This window comes from Nannospalax galili, unplaced genomic scaffold (assembly GCF_000622305.1).
Source record: "Nannospalax galili isolate Female #2095 unplaced genomic scaffold, S.galili_v1.0 scaffold158, whole genome shotgun sequence".
Classification (NCBI taxonomy): Eukaryota; Metazoa; Chordata; class Mammalia; order Rodentia; family Spalacidae; genus Nannospalax; species Nannospalax galili.
Window position 1 is genome coordinate 6,351,559 of NW_008345290.1, and position 15,932 is coordinate 6,367,490.

Genomic DNA, 15,932 nt, shown 5'->3' on the forward strand with positions numbered 1-15,932 from the left:
TAAGGATGGTGCTGTAAAAACGTCCAATGGGGAATACCTTCCTAGTGTTAAATCACTCTACTACCTTCCTTTCCTCTCATTTCATGGCAGAAGCAATCCTGAATACACACTAGAAAGCGCTGGGGGCTGAACCGGGGGAATGCTGGTGAATTCTACTCAGAGGAGGCATCATATAAGTGGGCAAAGACCCCTCATACTCCTGCAGCTGGGTAAGGAGCCTTTGGAGAAGTCACCCTAGGAATACTAGGTTTGACAATGCCTTGGTGTCTATCAACCCCCTCGCTGCCCCATGGAGGCAAATCCAGAGACAGCATGGGATGGCAAACCCACCATCAAGGACCAACCTCGAAGCTTCTTGCCTTTGTAGTCATAAATTCCTACAGAGGCTGAATTAAAAATTGTAATAATAATAACAATTAACATTTATGTAGCATGTATAGTGCTCCAGAAAAATATTCTTTTAAGGTCGCGACGTACCTTTATCATTCTATTGTCACAGCCTATCTCTAATGACAGCAGCACCAGCTAACATTTATTGAATAATTACTGTGGTTGCTTTGTCCACATTTCACATTAATCTTCAAAGCTTCACAACCGCACTTTGAGGTGGTGCTTTTATTATTCCCATTGCTCAGATAACAAAGCAGGTTTACGTAGTTAGAGGCTGAGCTGTGTTGCAAATTCTGGTGTGTGTGTGTGTGTGTGTGTGTGTGTGTGTGTGTGTGTGTGTCTGGGGTAGGTGCTCTTACCTGAAGTTACTGCAGTTACTGAATTTACTGCAGGCAGTAACTATTCTCCTTTAATTTTTCTTAGGCTCCTTATCATCCTGAAAGCTAATCCTCCATGTGTCGTGCTTTGTTTTATCAGCCCCAATCCCCATGCCTATTCGCATGATGTATAGGTGTCAGTGTGGGTCAGTGTCTTCAGACTCTCAGCTTCATTCCAGGCTGGGAGGTCAACTTCCCAGCGTTGTTATGGATCCCTGGAAGCCTCAGTTCTCTTTCAGAAATTCACCTGAAACTTGAGCTCCTGTAAGACGTTTCTCTCCAGTGAGCAGGACAAGAGGAAGAGATGGATATTTGTGACTAATGGGGATGGCTCCTGGCCTTGGAGGGGAGGAAGGTGGGCAAGAGTGAGGGCATGAAATGCCCAAAACATTTCTTGTGATTGTTCAGGCACAGAAAAACTAGAATGGACCAGGGCTGCTGCGCACAGGACCAGAAGACCTAGCAGGCCTGAGTTTGTGCCCTTAGCACCCACGTAAATACTGAGTGGGTATGGTGGCCCACCTGTAATCCCAGCACTTGGGAAGCAGACAAGCTCCCCAGAGCAAGCTAGGGCTAGCGAAACTAGCAGAATCAGTGAGCTGTGGTTCCAGTGAGAGACCCTGACAATATACAAGGTGGAGACCAACTGAGGAAAACACCTGACATCAAAATCTGACTTCCATATGAATGAGCACACACGTGCATGCACACCCAAACACACCTGTGTGCCCATACAGAACACACACACACACGCACACACACACACACACACACACACACACACACATGCAAACAAACCCACAAATGAAAACCCCCTTGTTTTAACTGACAAATGGGAATGTCTATTTATAATCTACAACATCCCATTTTTAAATCTGAAATGACAAAATTGAGATAATTAATACATGCATTGTTTCACATACCCATAATATTTTATGATTATTTAAAACCTTAAAGTCTACCCTCAGGGGTTTTCAAGAATATAATACATTGGAAAAAAAAGAGGAGTGTAGCTCACTGGTTCAATACACAGTAGAAAAAATGAACAATAGAACAAAAGAAAAGATTCAAACAATTCATAAATTTAAAAAAGTTTATTATTTATTATTTTTATTTTATGTGTATGAGTGTACTGCCTGCATGTGTGTAAGTGCACCCATGTTGTGCAGTGCCCTCAGAGGTCAGAAGAAGGTGCCAGATTCTCCTGGAACTGGAGTTACAGATTGTTAGCCCATGTGGAGTTACAGGTTGTTAGCTCCTGTGGGTGCTGGGACTCAAACCCAAGTCCTCTGCAGGAGCAGCCAGTGCTTTTAATTGCTGAGCCGTCTCTCCAGCCCCACAACTCAGAAACTGGCACAGATCTGTGCGTGCTCCATCTGAATGATGCAACATGCCCTTTCGCAAAACTGAAAGCTGCCTTGCTGACTTAGTTTCACTTTCTTCATGTGTTCTTTGTGCCGTATTGGTGGGGTCCTCGGACCTCAGATTTTATTTTTAATAGCTTTCATCCCAATGCTTGGTTTCACCTTCTATGGCACCAATTTTTTCACCTCACAGTCCCCCTCACGCCCTCCTCTTTCTTTCTGTCCTCACTGTCTCCCAAGGCCAAGTGATGATTGTACTCAAATACCACTGAGTCACAACACTACTGATGCTACCAGTGCCTTTCCCCTGGGTAGTAATTTAAGCATCCAAATTGCTACTTGGTACATAGAATACACCCACTGATGAAGTTTTATTTGACAGTTTTGTAGACTGCAACAACATTCAAAATCCTCTCTTCAAACCAATCTGCTTGAAGTTCTCTGAACACAACTTCTGTAATATCCCCACTCTGAGCCAACAAATTCAAGTGTGCGGTAGGATGTGTGTGAGGTTCTGATGAAAGGAAGAGTTGGGTCAGAAAACCTTCAAAATTCTTTCTAGGCCTGCAGATCATCTGCAGACAGCCTAGAAATCTAGGACTAATGATTGTTCAGCACTTAGTATATGCTGAACACTGTGTCAGCTGCCTTTGTCTTGAGCTCATTCACTCCTTTGATTCTTATAACATTGAATGAAGAGGTAGCATTACCATCCCATTTTACAGATGAGGTGCTGAGTCGTTGGGGAGATACATTTATTTTGGGTCCAAGGTTACCTAGTTGAAATAAGCAGGACTCCAATGTGAACTCACAGCATCTGTTCCAGGCCTCCTGTCCCCAGCTTCTGTTAAGTTGTGTTAAACATTTCCAAGTCTGTCCTCCTCTCTGTCACCCTTATGTGCTCATATGTGCTCATGTGTAACATAAAACACCAGTGATTTCACCTCAGAGTGGCACACCAGAATTGCCATGGGACAGACACCTGTGTCCCCAGGCCCCTGAGAAAAATCCCTGTAGATAACACATTTTAGAAGATACTCTCCATATCCTGAGAAACTGGCTTTTGTTAGAACCCACTGGGGCAACCAGCCTGCAGAGTCAGGGACTTCCTATCTGGCCAGCATCACCTGGCTTTGTTGAACTGCTCTTAATCCTTTTGTTTTGGTAGAATCCTGATAGCAGACTGACAACTGCATGTGCACATCTTCAGAAACTTAAGTATTTTGACAACATAGTAGAATGGTGCATCTGGAGGTTTGGGGTCCAGCTAAAGCAGACATGCCATCCTAAACAAATGGATCGACTGCTTCCGGCACCATCACTTAACTTCTGCACAGCGACTGACATCTGGAGCTTTACTCCTGACAGCTAGGACACAGGCACAAGGAGAGCTTTTAATTTATAGTAAGCAGAGGCCTGTTCCTTTTCCTGCCCTACCTCCTGGCTCATTTAAAGTGCCAGAGTTACTTGAAACAATAAAATCTCATATAGATTCCCCTCTGAGAAACTTCTCAGGTATATCCCAAAATTCTAGAAAAATATGTGCTTGTTCAAATACCATAAAACAGACATATTTCCAAAATTTGCTTTGAATAGTAAATCTTCAAGAGCATTAAAAAAATATTTGTGTAATCATTAACAAAAATAAGATTTCACTAGGTTTGGAAAACTAGGGCAGAAGAAAAATATCTTTGCTTACAGGGGTGGGAAGTAGGGTTAATTTAAGTTTCATTAGCAGTATCTGAAGTGCAGTAATATTACAACACTCCCAACCTTGTAGTTACACAACTGGAGTATTTATTATTTTTCCTTCAGAGAAAATACGAGTGACTGTTACCTTTAAGCAATGCACACATTTAATTAATGAAGTCGAGGAAAATGATTGTGGTTGCATTTAAATCAGATGCAAGCATGTAGAATTTAAGAGATCTGACCTTAAAAATGAAGAAAATATTATTGTAATTACTCCATTTGCTGAAAACAAATGATGTGGCATTTGAATTTAAGTCTTCTATCAAAAGCATGGAGTGTCTCTAGTCAGTTCACACCTTTCCATTTTAATGGACCTGAGCTTGAGCCCATTGCATTTACAATTATTGAGGCTGACTTCATGCTTTTGAAATGACTTTAAAAGATTAGGATTCATGGATTATTTATTAGCTCCTCGTGAATGTATTTCCAAGAATGGACACAACACATTGCATCAAAGTCCAGTTCCCGAGTTTAACTCTTTTAATTAACAGCAACTCGGCACGTTGTTGCAAAGGCGGTTCCGAAGTTGTGGGTCATTTTGTCCTGGTCTTTCCTCCACTTGGGTCCTTAGTGGCCGTCTTTGTGGCTTTGTTCCTTGCAAGCTCAGGGAGAATGTTGATCAGAGCCCTGGCGGCCGCCTGTGATGTCCTGAAACACCGTGGCTTGCCAGCAATGAGGCTGCTTGGACAGGCAGCGCATCACTGATAGCGGATGCTGTCTCAGGCTCAGCAGAGAACTTCGGTGACATGGTGGCGCTTGCAGTTTAACCCAAACACACTTTCTGCCTAGATAACAAAAATGTCACACATGCGACCCTGACAGCAGGCGCAGAGGAGCTGCAGGTCCACGGCAGTGCTGATGGCGCGCAGTCTATCTGCCATCTGAAGCCCTTCATTGCTAGGCTGTGGACCTGACCTCCTCTGGAGTAGAAAACAGTCCAAAGATACCACCTGGCCCGCAGAGAGTCAAGTTAAAGCTGACAAAGGCGTGAGAAGCACTTTGCAAGGCAGCTGAAACATCCAAGAAAGAACAGGGGAGAGAAATAAATACTGCTTTGAAGGGCCTGCAAGAAAACAGTGCTGCAGGCTGGATCCTAAAAAAGCGAAAGGCTGGGCCGAGCATGGTGGCGCTCGCCTTTAATCCCAACACTTGAGAGGCAGAGGCAGGCGGATCTCTGTGAGTTCAAGGCCAGCCTGGTCTACATAGTGAGTTCCAGGACAGCTGGGGCTACAGGGAGACCCTGTCTCAAAAAGACCGAAAAAAAAAAAAAAAATGCTATGAGAGCCAGCTTGGAGGATGTTCACTGCAGTCTGGAGTTTGTCTCCTCTAATCCTGACGATTCATTGGTGGTGTTTGATTTACACACATCTATGCAGAGACTGTGAATGCATTCTGATCTTTTCCTCTTTATCTAAAGGCATAGTAGGTAAAACTACATGCTTCTTACGTTTAGAAAATCTCATAAGGTAAAATTCACAACCTGTACAAGTAATGGCTTACTTGCTTTGTAGAGCTTGTTCTACAAGACTCTTCTGGGAAAGTTCCACTAGCACTTTGTCTGTAGTGTCCAAACTACAATTTGATTTTTGAAAAGTTTATTTACCAGAAGACACCTCTAATATACAAAATAGGGCTCACCTGTAACTTTTCCCCTACTGAACAGGCTGGAAACACACATACAACCATTTTTCAGTGTGTGTAACCCGAGACCCAAGTTAAGATAAAGTTAAGTGATGAAATTTTGCCTTTACTGAACTAAAATTTGGATTTCATGATATTACAGTATGGAACTGAGCTAGAGGGCAGCATCACAAACCTTATCGTTGTTTTTCTTGTTAGGATCCTTACTAAGCTAGGGGAATGGAGATGGGATAAGCACAAAGCACACTTGAGGAAAAGGATCGATGCTTTGATAAAACCCCAACTTTTCCTTGACTGAGTTGGTTTTTAGATTTGTTCATTGAGAGTTCAGCATTTACAACCTGTGCCATCCATCTGCTTTCACATTCATTCACCATTAAGTAATTTATTTTTATTGCACCTGTGAGTGCAATGCCCATGGACTCCAGAAGAGGGCGTTGGATCCCCTAGAATTGGGGTTACTAAGGGTTGTTAGCCACCATGTAGATGCTGGGACCTGAACCTGAGTCCTCTGCAAGAGCAGCCAGTGTTCTTAACCACTGAGCCATCTCTCCAGCCCCCCATTCACCATTCATTTAGTTTCTTTCCTTGCAGCAGGCATTGTGAGATGTGAGGTAGACACTGCTAGGGATACACAAATGCCATTAAACACAGAGCCTTACCTCGAGGTCAGACTAGAAAGAGAAATAAGTCCACCTGTGGTACAAGGCAGAAAGAAAGATGGAAGAATGCATGAGGGACTGTGTTCGACTTAAGGCATCTTCTCTCCGATGGGCAGAATTTGCACAGTGAGCGGGGCTGGTGGTGGTAAGGAAGAGGCTGTGAACACCTTGGTATAGAAGGTGCAGTGATCTCTGTCATGAAACCATCTGTGTTCTTGAATGCAGAGCAACAGAGGCACATTTGAGTATGTGTTCACTAGGTAAGCAACTGACTCCTCTGTCCTTGGGCATGACATTTATGGGGTTATTCTGAGACGGGTCTCACTGTAGCCCTGGCTGATATGGAACTCTCTATGTAGACCAGGATACCTTTGAGTTCACAGAGATTCACCTGCCTCTACCTCTACCTCCCCAGTCCTAGGCCAGGTCCTGGCCCTCTTCAAAAATATAAGACATTGCTACTACAAAACTAACTTCCAGACAGAATTTCAATTTATGCCATTGTAGAAAAGACACAAATATAGATATTTAAGAAGAAAAAGATGGCCAGGTGTGGTGGCGCACACCTTTAATCCCAGCACTTAGGAGGCAGAAGCAGGCGGATCTTTGTGAGTTCGAGGCCAGCCTGGTCTACGTAGTGAGTTCCAGGACAGCTGGGGCTACAAGGAGACCCTGTCTCAAAAAGCCAGACATGGTGGCTCACACTTACAGTCCCAGGACTTGGGAGGCTGAAGCAGGAAAGTGATGTCAGTCCAGGCCAGCATGGGCTGCAAAGTGAGCTTGAGGCTAGCCTAGAATAAACAGAAAGACCCTGTCTTTAAAAAAAAAAAAAAAAAAAAAGAAAAAGATAAGAAAATATCACACAATTCTACCACTCAGAAGGATTGTATGACACATCCTGCTAGACATAAGATTCATGTCTATTATTTTAAAAATTAAAATTTACATTACATATGTAGTTTTATGGTGTGCTTTTAAAAAGTTTTATTTACATTTATTCATTTTGAATACATTGGAGGGCATGCCACAGCACATGTATGGAGGTCAGAGGACAAATTGTGGAGACTAGGTTCTCTCTTTCCACCAAGTGGATTCTGGAGATCGAGCTCAAGTTTTCAGGCTTGGCAGCAAGTCCCTTTACTCACGGAGCCATCTCACTGGCCCCTGTAATGAGCCATTTACTATTTACAGCACAGATACTTTTCATATCAATGGGTCAATGTTTGCTTCATCATATTCATTGATTGTACTATAATTTTATAATCTGTTTTCTATTTAGCAAACATAACTATATAAAGTCTTTGAATATGTTCAATTATTTATGAAGATTATTTCTTAGATTTATCATTGTAAGATTAAGGGGTCTAAATTTAATTCTGCATGTTTAAAATAAGTTTTTTAAAACATTTTATTTATTATTTTTATTATTCTTTTTATGTGTATGCGTGTATTGTATTGCCTGCATGTAGGTAAGTGCACCCATGTCGTGCAATGCCTGTGGAGGACAGAAGAGGCTGTCGGATCCTCTGGAACTGGAGTGACAGACAGTTGTTAGTGGCTATGTGGGTGCTGGGATTTGAACCAGGGTCTTCTGCAAGAACAGTCAGTATTCTTAACTGCCAAGAATATTTTTAAATTTAACTAAATTCATTATTAATTTAGTTTAAGGTTTTTGTACATTTTGCTACAATGCTATTTGAGAAAGTTTTTTCAATTGCTATTCCCACTAATGGAATGAATAGTCAATATTATGTCTCTTTTTAATTTTTGGCAAGCTGATAGGCAGTCTCATGAACTTGTTTCTTTTCCATTATATTTGATAATCTTCTTATACGTACACACATTCTTGTGTGTGCAAATTGTTAGTTTGTGTCTCTCACCATGATTAACATGTGGTGTGTGACTTTTCTGTTTAGAAAGAGGCTTCTGCATAGAATACTCACACTCGGTCATGTATTTAACAATATTAAGGCCTCTTTCAAAGCCTTTCATTTGAAATATTGCCAAACACAAGAAGGACAGAAATGAAAGCATTGGTAATTCCACAACTGTTGCCAAGCCCCCTTAACACCAATATATATATTTCAGATCTTCTGTGTGTTTTTGTTATAAAAATTGGAATGTCATGCATATTTTTACTCACACTCGGTCATGTATTTAACAATATTAAGGCCTCTTTCAAAGCCTTTCATTTGAAATATTGCCAAACACAAGAAGGACAGAAATGAAAGCATTGGTAATTCCACAACTGTTGCCAAGCCCCCTTAACACCAATATATATATTTCAGATCTTCTGTGTGTTTTTGTTATAAAAATTGGAATGTCATGCATATTTTTTTTCAGGAGATGGTGAGTTTTATTGTGTCTTGTCTGGATAGAGGTTTGATTTGCTCTTGAATGTTCCAGGGTGGAAAGACTACAAGACAGCACAGGTTGTGGAGGTCTACTCAGTGTAGTCTCCCTCATTCTCATCCTCACCATCGACGGAGAGAGCAGCATACTTGCTCACAGAGCTGAACTTGGAGGCTGGATTTTCTTCAGGTTTCTTTGGCTCAGGTGCAGATCTGGAGTCTTGATCCTTTTTGCCATCTTTCCTGTCTGACTCCTTCCAGTGGTCTTTGTTCCCTCCGTCTCCAGGACCATGGCTGGAGTTCCCACTTTGGCCTTTGGGGACACTCACTCCATCCATTTTATTTTCATCTTTCCTTGCTGGTCCTTCCTCAGATGGCTGAGCTGTAGCTACTTTCCCTCCACCACTTGTAGGGGACTGCTGCTCTGTGTCTGAGCTCTGAGATCGAGCAGGAGGGTTAGAACTCCACTTCACCCACGCATTCTCCTTTGGTGGAGGGGCTGGCATTACCTTTAGAGGCTGATCAGGTTTGGGAGGCTTAGAAGTTGGAGAGTGACAGTTGTCTTCTTTATTAAGTGTTTCATTTTCTAGAGACTTCTCACTCTCTCTCCTTCGCATATTTCTGCCAGATGTGGCTGAGGTCCCAGTCTGTGATGACTTACTTCCTGTCCTCGACCGTTCTCGTTCCTGAGTTTCTTCACTTCGCCAACTTGGGTGTCTCTCCCGGGGCCGCAGGTCTAGTTTTGGCTCGTCCAGCTAACGCTGCAACTTCTCTTGCTCCTTCTGTAGCCGCTCTTCCACTTCTCTTTCTCTAGCAGCTGTGTCGACAGGCTTTGCCCCTCCAAAGATAGAAGCCGCTTGGCTGGACTGGGAGGTGCTAGCAGAGGAATCGTCTTCCTTAGGAGCACTCCGAGGCTTTAGATTCAGTTTGGGTCTTTGGAGGGGACCTCTGTCATCTAGCCTGTAATCGTCCCAAGAGTAATCATCTCTGGAGCTCCACGACCGATCATCCCGTCTGTCATAGAGGTCTTCATAGCGGTCCCCACCTCCTCTGTAGTCATCATCCCTACGGTACCCACTACGAAATGCTCTTCTGCCACTGCCTATCCTGGAGTCATAGCCCCTGTCATAATCTCTGCTGCCTCGGTCATCGTAGCGATCCTGGCCCCCGTAGAGATCCATATCCCGACGTGGGCGGTCCCGATACCCGTCTCGATAGCGGTCTGAATCATAACGATCTCGATACTTGTCTCCAAAGCTATCATCCCCTCTTCTAGGCGGGTAGTCATCAAAGCTGTCTGTGGAAGGACGGGCTCTCCAGTCTGTGTCTGTTTTGTCAGAATCTCGATTTCTATCTCGGCCAAAAGAACGATCATCCCTGTCTTTATCCTGTGCTTGATCAGCAACATCCACTCGAATTCTCCTGTTCCCTAAAGACTCTTCATTGAGACTCAGGGCACTGAGCAGGGAATCCAGGTCCTCAAATTCAGCATAACCAAAACCTTTCAACCTCTCTGGATTGCTGGGTTCATGTGGTAAGCGCACTGCACTTATATTTAATCCTCTGAAGAATTCCTTAATGGAGTTTTCTGTCACATCGTAGGGCAGGTTCCCTAGAAAAGCAGTGTAGGGTGGCAATTTGGGAAGACGGCTCCGGTCGATATTGGGTTCCCGAGCAGCCCGTGGAGCAGTGGGAAGGATGGAACGGTCAATTGGAGGTGCCCTATACACATCGTCATCGTTACTGTGCCAAGTTGTTGACACATCTCCTTCCAGGTCGTCTGTTTCATCAGCCCAGCTGACTGGTTTGGGGACATAGGTACTTCCTCCACCAGTTCCCCCATCCTCAGCCAGAAAGTCTGTTAGGGAGATGGTCTTCCCCTTCTTATTCTTCGTTTTTGCTGAGGCCGCCATGTTGGGAGAGGGAGAGAGAACGCCGTCATGCATATTTTGAGACATGCTTTTCTTTCTACTTGGCTATCATTAGTTTCCATGGCAGTAAACATTTGAGTACTTCCTTTCAGTATATCTTGACTTTCCCATCAGAACATGATACTAAAATTGAAATTTCTGGGTCAAAGAGTAGACACTCTTTAAATAAGACTTTGATATGTGCTGCTCAGTCAGGATTTCGCTGCCATCTGGAAGATGCTCATAGGAGGTGGCCTGGGTGCGAGGGTCTGCAGGACCATGCTGCCCTTTCTGCTGAGCTCCTGTGCATGGAATGTTGGAGTAGGCCATGGAGTAGGGGAGAAGACCTTGGAACAAAGCACATGGTGGAGATCCCAGAGCTGGAAATGGGTCACTTGGATGGACAGTGACCTGGTCTGATGACCTCGGGTCTCTAAGGGACTGGAAAGTGTACCCACATGATCCAACACAGGGTGTCTGCCTTGCTTTTAGAGAGGTAGTGAGGATGGAAATCTCATTTGCTGGGCAAAGAAGGGGAGGGAGAGTCATTGCTCAGTTTCTGAGGTTGGTGCTGGGGTGACCAGGAGTCAAAGGAGGCTAAAGGGGTTCTTGGGTGGTAAATATACCCTGTGTCCAGGTGAGATTTTTTTTTTTACTTAATTTTTATGAAAAAATTTAAAATTATGGTGAAGTATACACAACAAAATTTACTAACTGGATCAGTTACTTCTGTGTTACTGTGGGTAAAATACTCAACAGAAACAACTCAAGGGAGGAAAGATTCATTTTGGCTCACAGCTTTAGGGGGGTCTCAGTCCATCGTGACAGGGAAGGCACAGTGGAGCTCCTGGCAGGCAGACTGTGTAATGGAGGCTCCTCATATCACAGCAGATCAGGAAGCAGAGAGAGGCTGGCATCAGAGGCTGGGCTACAACACTCATCGGCCCATCCCTAGTGGCCCACTTCTGCCAGCCATACCCTACCTTCTAAAGATTCCAGTCTCTCAAAACCAGTGCCACCAGTCAGGGACACACTCGAAATGAGGGGGACATTTCAGCCTGAAACCACAGCACTTGCTTACTATTTACAGACATGCAGTTCTTTAGTGTACACTGTACATTGTTCACAGTGTTGTTCAGTCTCCACAGAGGTTTCATCTTGCCAGACTGAAACTTTATGCTCATCAAACAACTGTCTGTCCTTCCTCCTTCTAGCCCCTGACAACTACCACTTACTTTTTGTCTCTATTATTTCTCTTGCTCAAGGTGCCTAATATGTGTAGAATTTCACACTATCTGGCTTATTTAGCTTGGAACAGTGTCTTCAATTTGCAGCATGTTGCTGCATATGCCAGAATTTTTTTTTCTTCCTTTTTAAGGTTGACTATTCCACAGTTTGTATAAAGCACACTTTGTTTATCCATCCATCCATTAAGAGTTTTGTCTACCTCTTGACTCTTGTGAATATCACTGGGATGAACATGGGTATACAGATGTCTTTTTGAGATCCTGCTTCTACTTTTTTGGATATATACTTAATGGTGGAATTACTGAATGGCATGTTAATTCTATTACCTTGTGAATCTATGGACACTTGTTTTTAACTTAAAAATTCATGTCATAACTTTGCTCACTAGTCTCACTTCTCTCACACACCAAGGGCTGTAACATCCATCCTACCTATGTTTGCCATGCCAATATTAAGGTGCTTTGAACTAATCTCCAAGGATAACAAAGCCCATATTTCCATTTCAGAATCAGAGTCACATGTAAACACCAGACACTCCAGGCAGCTCATCAAGAGCTACACAAAGGCTCAGAGATCAGGGCAGGACCCCAAAGTCACGTCATAGGAAACATTATTAGCCACTCTAAGTCTTTCAGTGACATCTATTTCAAACTACTGCAATCCACTCTGAACCCAGTACTTATCAGTTTATCTGCATCATGAGCCCAACCATATGTCTCTGCTTTTCTCCATCAGTGACAACAAACGCATACAAAAATTTGAGTTTCAACTGCCCTATTTTTCCAGCCACTAAGACAATAACAGATTAAATAGGATGAGCCAAGTGGCCATACTTCTTGTAAAGTTATCCCCAGAGATGAATGTGCGACGTGGTTGGGGAGGCTGTGATGGTGTCTGCAGTGTAACTAAGGTTGACAGACTGCCTGCATGTGGGTGGCTGTCTCCTTTCCAGCTGTGACCAGCTGAATTATATCACCTGTCCCATTTGATGTATTAGGATATGCCCAAACTCAAGATGCATGTTGCCGCAATAGGGAAATTAATGTCCACCACTGGAGGCAATTAATAATGATTAGGAGCAAAGCAGCAGGGTTAAATCTGCGCATTTAACAGAGTGTTCACACACTTTTATGCTGTATTTCAGCCTACTTGCTCAAAGAGGGGGAAAAAACCCTTTTGGGGAGCTAGAACAACCTTATCTTAATTAGCATGTAACTTAGACGAAACATCAAAGTCTCTTCAATGAGATGTGCTTATTCATTGTTTCCTTAATCTTCCCTTCCTGGGGACAGGTGAAAATATGGCTCACAGAAAAGTAATCTTCTGTAGAGAGATAAATGTTGAGATTGAATTGAGTAGAAAGCAGAACTCTTGGACTTCAGAATTGCATTTGATCTATGAATTGGGGTGAGAAGTTTTTGCTTCCTTTATTTTGCAGTTTAAAAACAGCACTCAATTAGCTCAGCATAGATTTGCAACAACCTGATTGGTGAAACTTTGTGAAGTCTGCACGTAAGATTAGTGGCAACTGACTTCCATTGGGTGAAACATGGATCTGTACAAACAAGAATATTTGGAACATAAGCTGAATAAGAAATTTTGCTCTCCAAATGCAGTAAATGGTGAAAACTGACAGACTAAATCTGACAGCAGAGCCTGCGGCATTGATATGTGTAAGCATAGTCTTGCTTCTGAAAAGGCATTCCTGCCACCACATATTAGTGCAGCACATACACAATACAAATATTGATCAGTCAGATATTTTATTAGGAAATTTCATTAAACAGATTAAAGCCTAATTGGCCACTAGCTAGACTTTACAGCCCAGAGAAGATTATATACTTAACCCGAGGGATAATGCAATTCTCATTAATGAAAAACTATGAGATAAAGGTCTTGGAAAACCTCCGAGCTGTATTTTATTAAGATAGAATCTAGAATTAGAGACTCTGAAATAATTCTTTTGCTATAAGCCTGCAATGGCTGTGGGAACATTGGAATTCTGGTGGCAAACTGAGTGCCAGGGTCACCAACGGCTACCTGAGGGGTGCCCTACCTCCACCTCCCTCCACTGTATCCTCAGGGTGTTCAGTCTACAGGATCTCAAGAGAGATCCAAAGAAAAGTGGAAAATCCAGGGCTGGAGAGGTAGCTCAGCAGTTAAGAGCACGGGCTGCTCTTGCACACGATGCAGATTCCATTCCCAACACCCATATGGCAGTTCATAACCTTCTATAACCCCAGTTCCAGGGATCCAACTCCATCTTCTGGTTTCCACAGGCACTAGGCATGCAAGTGGTGCACATACATATATGTAGGCAGTCATACAAATAAAAATAAAAATAAAATATTTTAAAGCAAGAAATCCAGACAAGAATCAGTCACTCGGCTCACTTAATCCAGACATTCAGGTACTTGGGTTTAACTGAAATATATGATTGGGTTTTTAATAACACCTTAAAATACTTGGCACCACCTATTGCATGGATGTCTAGCATCCTGTGACTGAAATAGTCACACAGTTCGGCTTCAGTAATTCATTTGTTTCTTCACTGGTCTTTATCACCATTATTTTATCATTAGCCTTGAAACCTCAGAGACGATGCCTGTCATTGGATCACATCACTGTGGTTATTGTTGGAATCTGTTCACTTTTTTCTGAGTGCTTTCCATGTGTAAAGTAGTCTGCTAGGTAACCTAGAAGATATTTTTAAAAAACCCTGAAACCACAGGGACTTATTCTCACTGAACAACATTGATAAATACTGTGCTGGATGCATTCCATCAGCTCTCACAACTACTCTGTGAAGCAGGCAGGTTCCTATTGATATTTGAGGAAACATACTTGGGAAGATGACCTTGTTCAAGGCTACACAGAATCAATCTGACAGTGGACTTAACTGAACTATGTGATTCTGTTTTCAGTGTCTCATGGTCTTATCAACACACAAGGTAGCTGCCTTGTAAGGAGTTGGTGGGCCCAGCTCCTGGGGGGTTAAGTTCACTCACCCTCTCTCTTGACTAAACACAAGTCCTTCTTTTGGCCAAAGACAATGCTTATGTTTCAAAGTAGAATTTCATAATCCCTAGGCCAATGTTGGTAATCTTGTGCTAACTGGAAAAAAAAATCAGTAAAAATAGAAGATTAAGAAACACAAGCTTCATTTAATGAATGTTAAATATTAGTGAATAAACACTAATCCAATACCCCCAGAGTAGAGATTATTTTTAAACAAAGAACATTTATGAATAAACTGCATTGTAAATGAGAAGAACTGACAATTTTCCAGTTATTGGCATGGATCGAGTCAAATTCAGTGTCTACAATTAAATGAAATGATAAAAATGTAATTTCTATCAGCTGTGGTGTAATCCTAGCACTTGGGAAGCTGAGGCTGGAGAATCACTATGAGTTTAAGGCCAGCTGGCCTAGCAAGACCCTGTCTCAATTGTCAAAAGGTTATCTTGTATATGATTCAGTTCATAAGACATCCTTGAGAAGTCCGTCAACTATTAGTTGTTGCTAGACATGGAGGAGCAGGGAGAGGTGGGGGGAAGTGAGAGCAGCCGTCAAAGGCAACACTGGGATCATTATGCTGGTTGAAATACTCTCTGTCTTGACAATGTCAGTGTCTGTATCCTGCTGAGACATACTGTAGGTCCACAGTATGCCACTGGGGAAAGCTGGTCAACAGTATAGAAGATCTTTCTATATTATTTCTTACAACTGCATGTAAGTTCATAATCATCTTTAAATATAAACTTAAAAACAAAACTTACAGGATTCAGTGGAAATTATACTTTAAGAAAGGAGGAGAGAAGGAAAAATTATTACTCCATTTTCTGTTACTATCCTAAAACAAAAGGCCAAACGAGTTTATAAAGAAAAGAAGTTTATTTAGTTCAGAGTTCTGGAGGCTCAGAGGCATGGTCCAGGCATCAGCTCAGCTTGGATAGGTAGCATCACAGGGCAGGGCATGCATTCAAGAAGAAAGCCATCACACTATAAGACAGGAAGCCCAGTACAGGACTGGGGTTCCTGGAGATTTATGTTAATCCTTTCTAAGAGCAAACTCCCTGAGATATAATGACCTCATCCTAGGCTCCACTTCTTAAAAGTCCCACCACCTTCCTTTACCACACTGAGGACACAGCTTCTATCACGTAAGTCTTAGGTAGAGAAATCACATCTAAGTCATAGCAAAAGAGTGGGACGATAGAAGGAAGGAGAGAAGAGA

General features: G+C 42.7%; 1 pseudogene across 1 annotated transcript; it reads right to left on the reverse strand.

Annotated features, from left to right (window-relative positions):
- Positions 1-8,544: 8,544 nt before the first annotated feature.
- Positions 8,545-10,465, reverse strand: LOC103740809 (annotated as a pseudogene). The gene has a single exon (XR_001872641.2). The product of XR_001872641.2 is annotated as a eukaryotic translation initiation factor 4B pseudogene (transcript).
- Between the last annotated feature and the right edge of the window lie 5,467 nt (positions 10,466-15,932).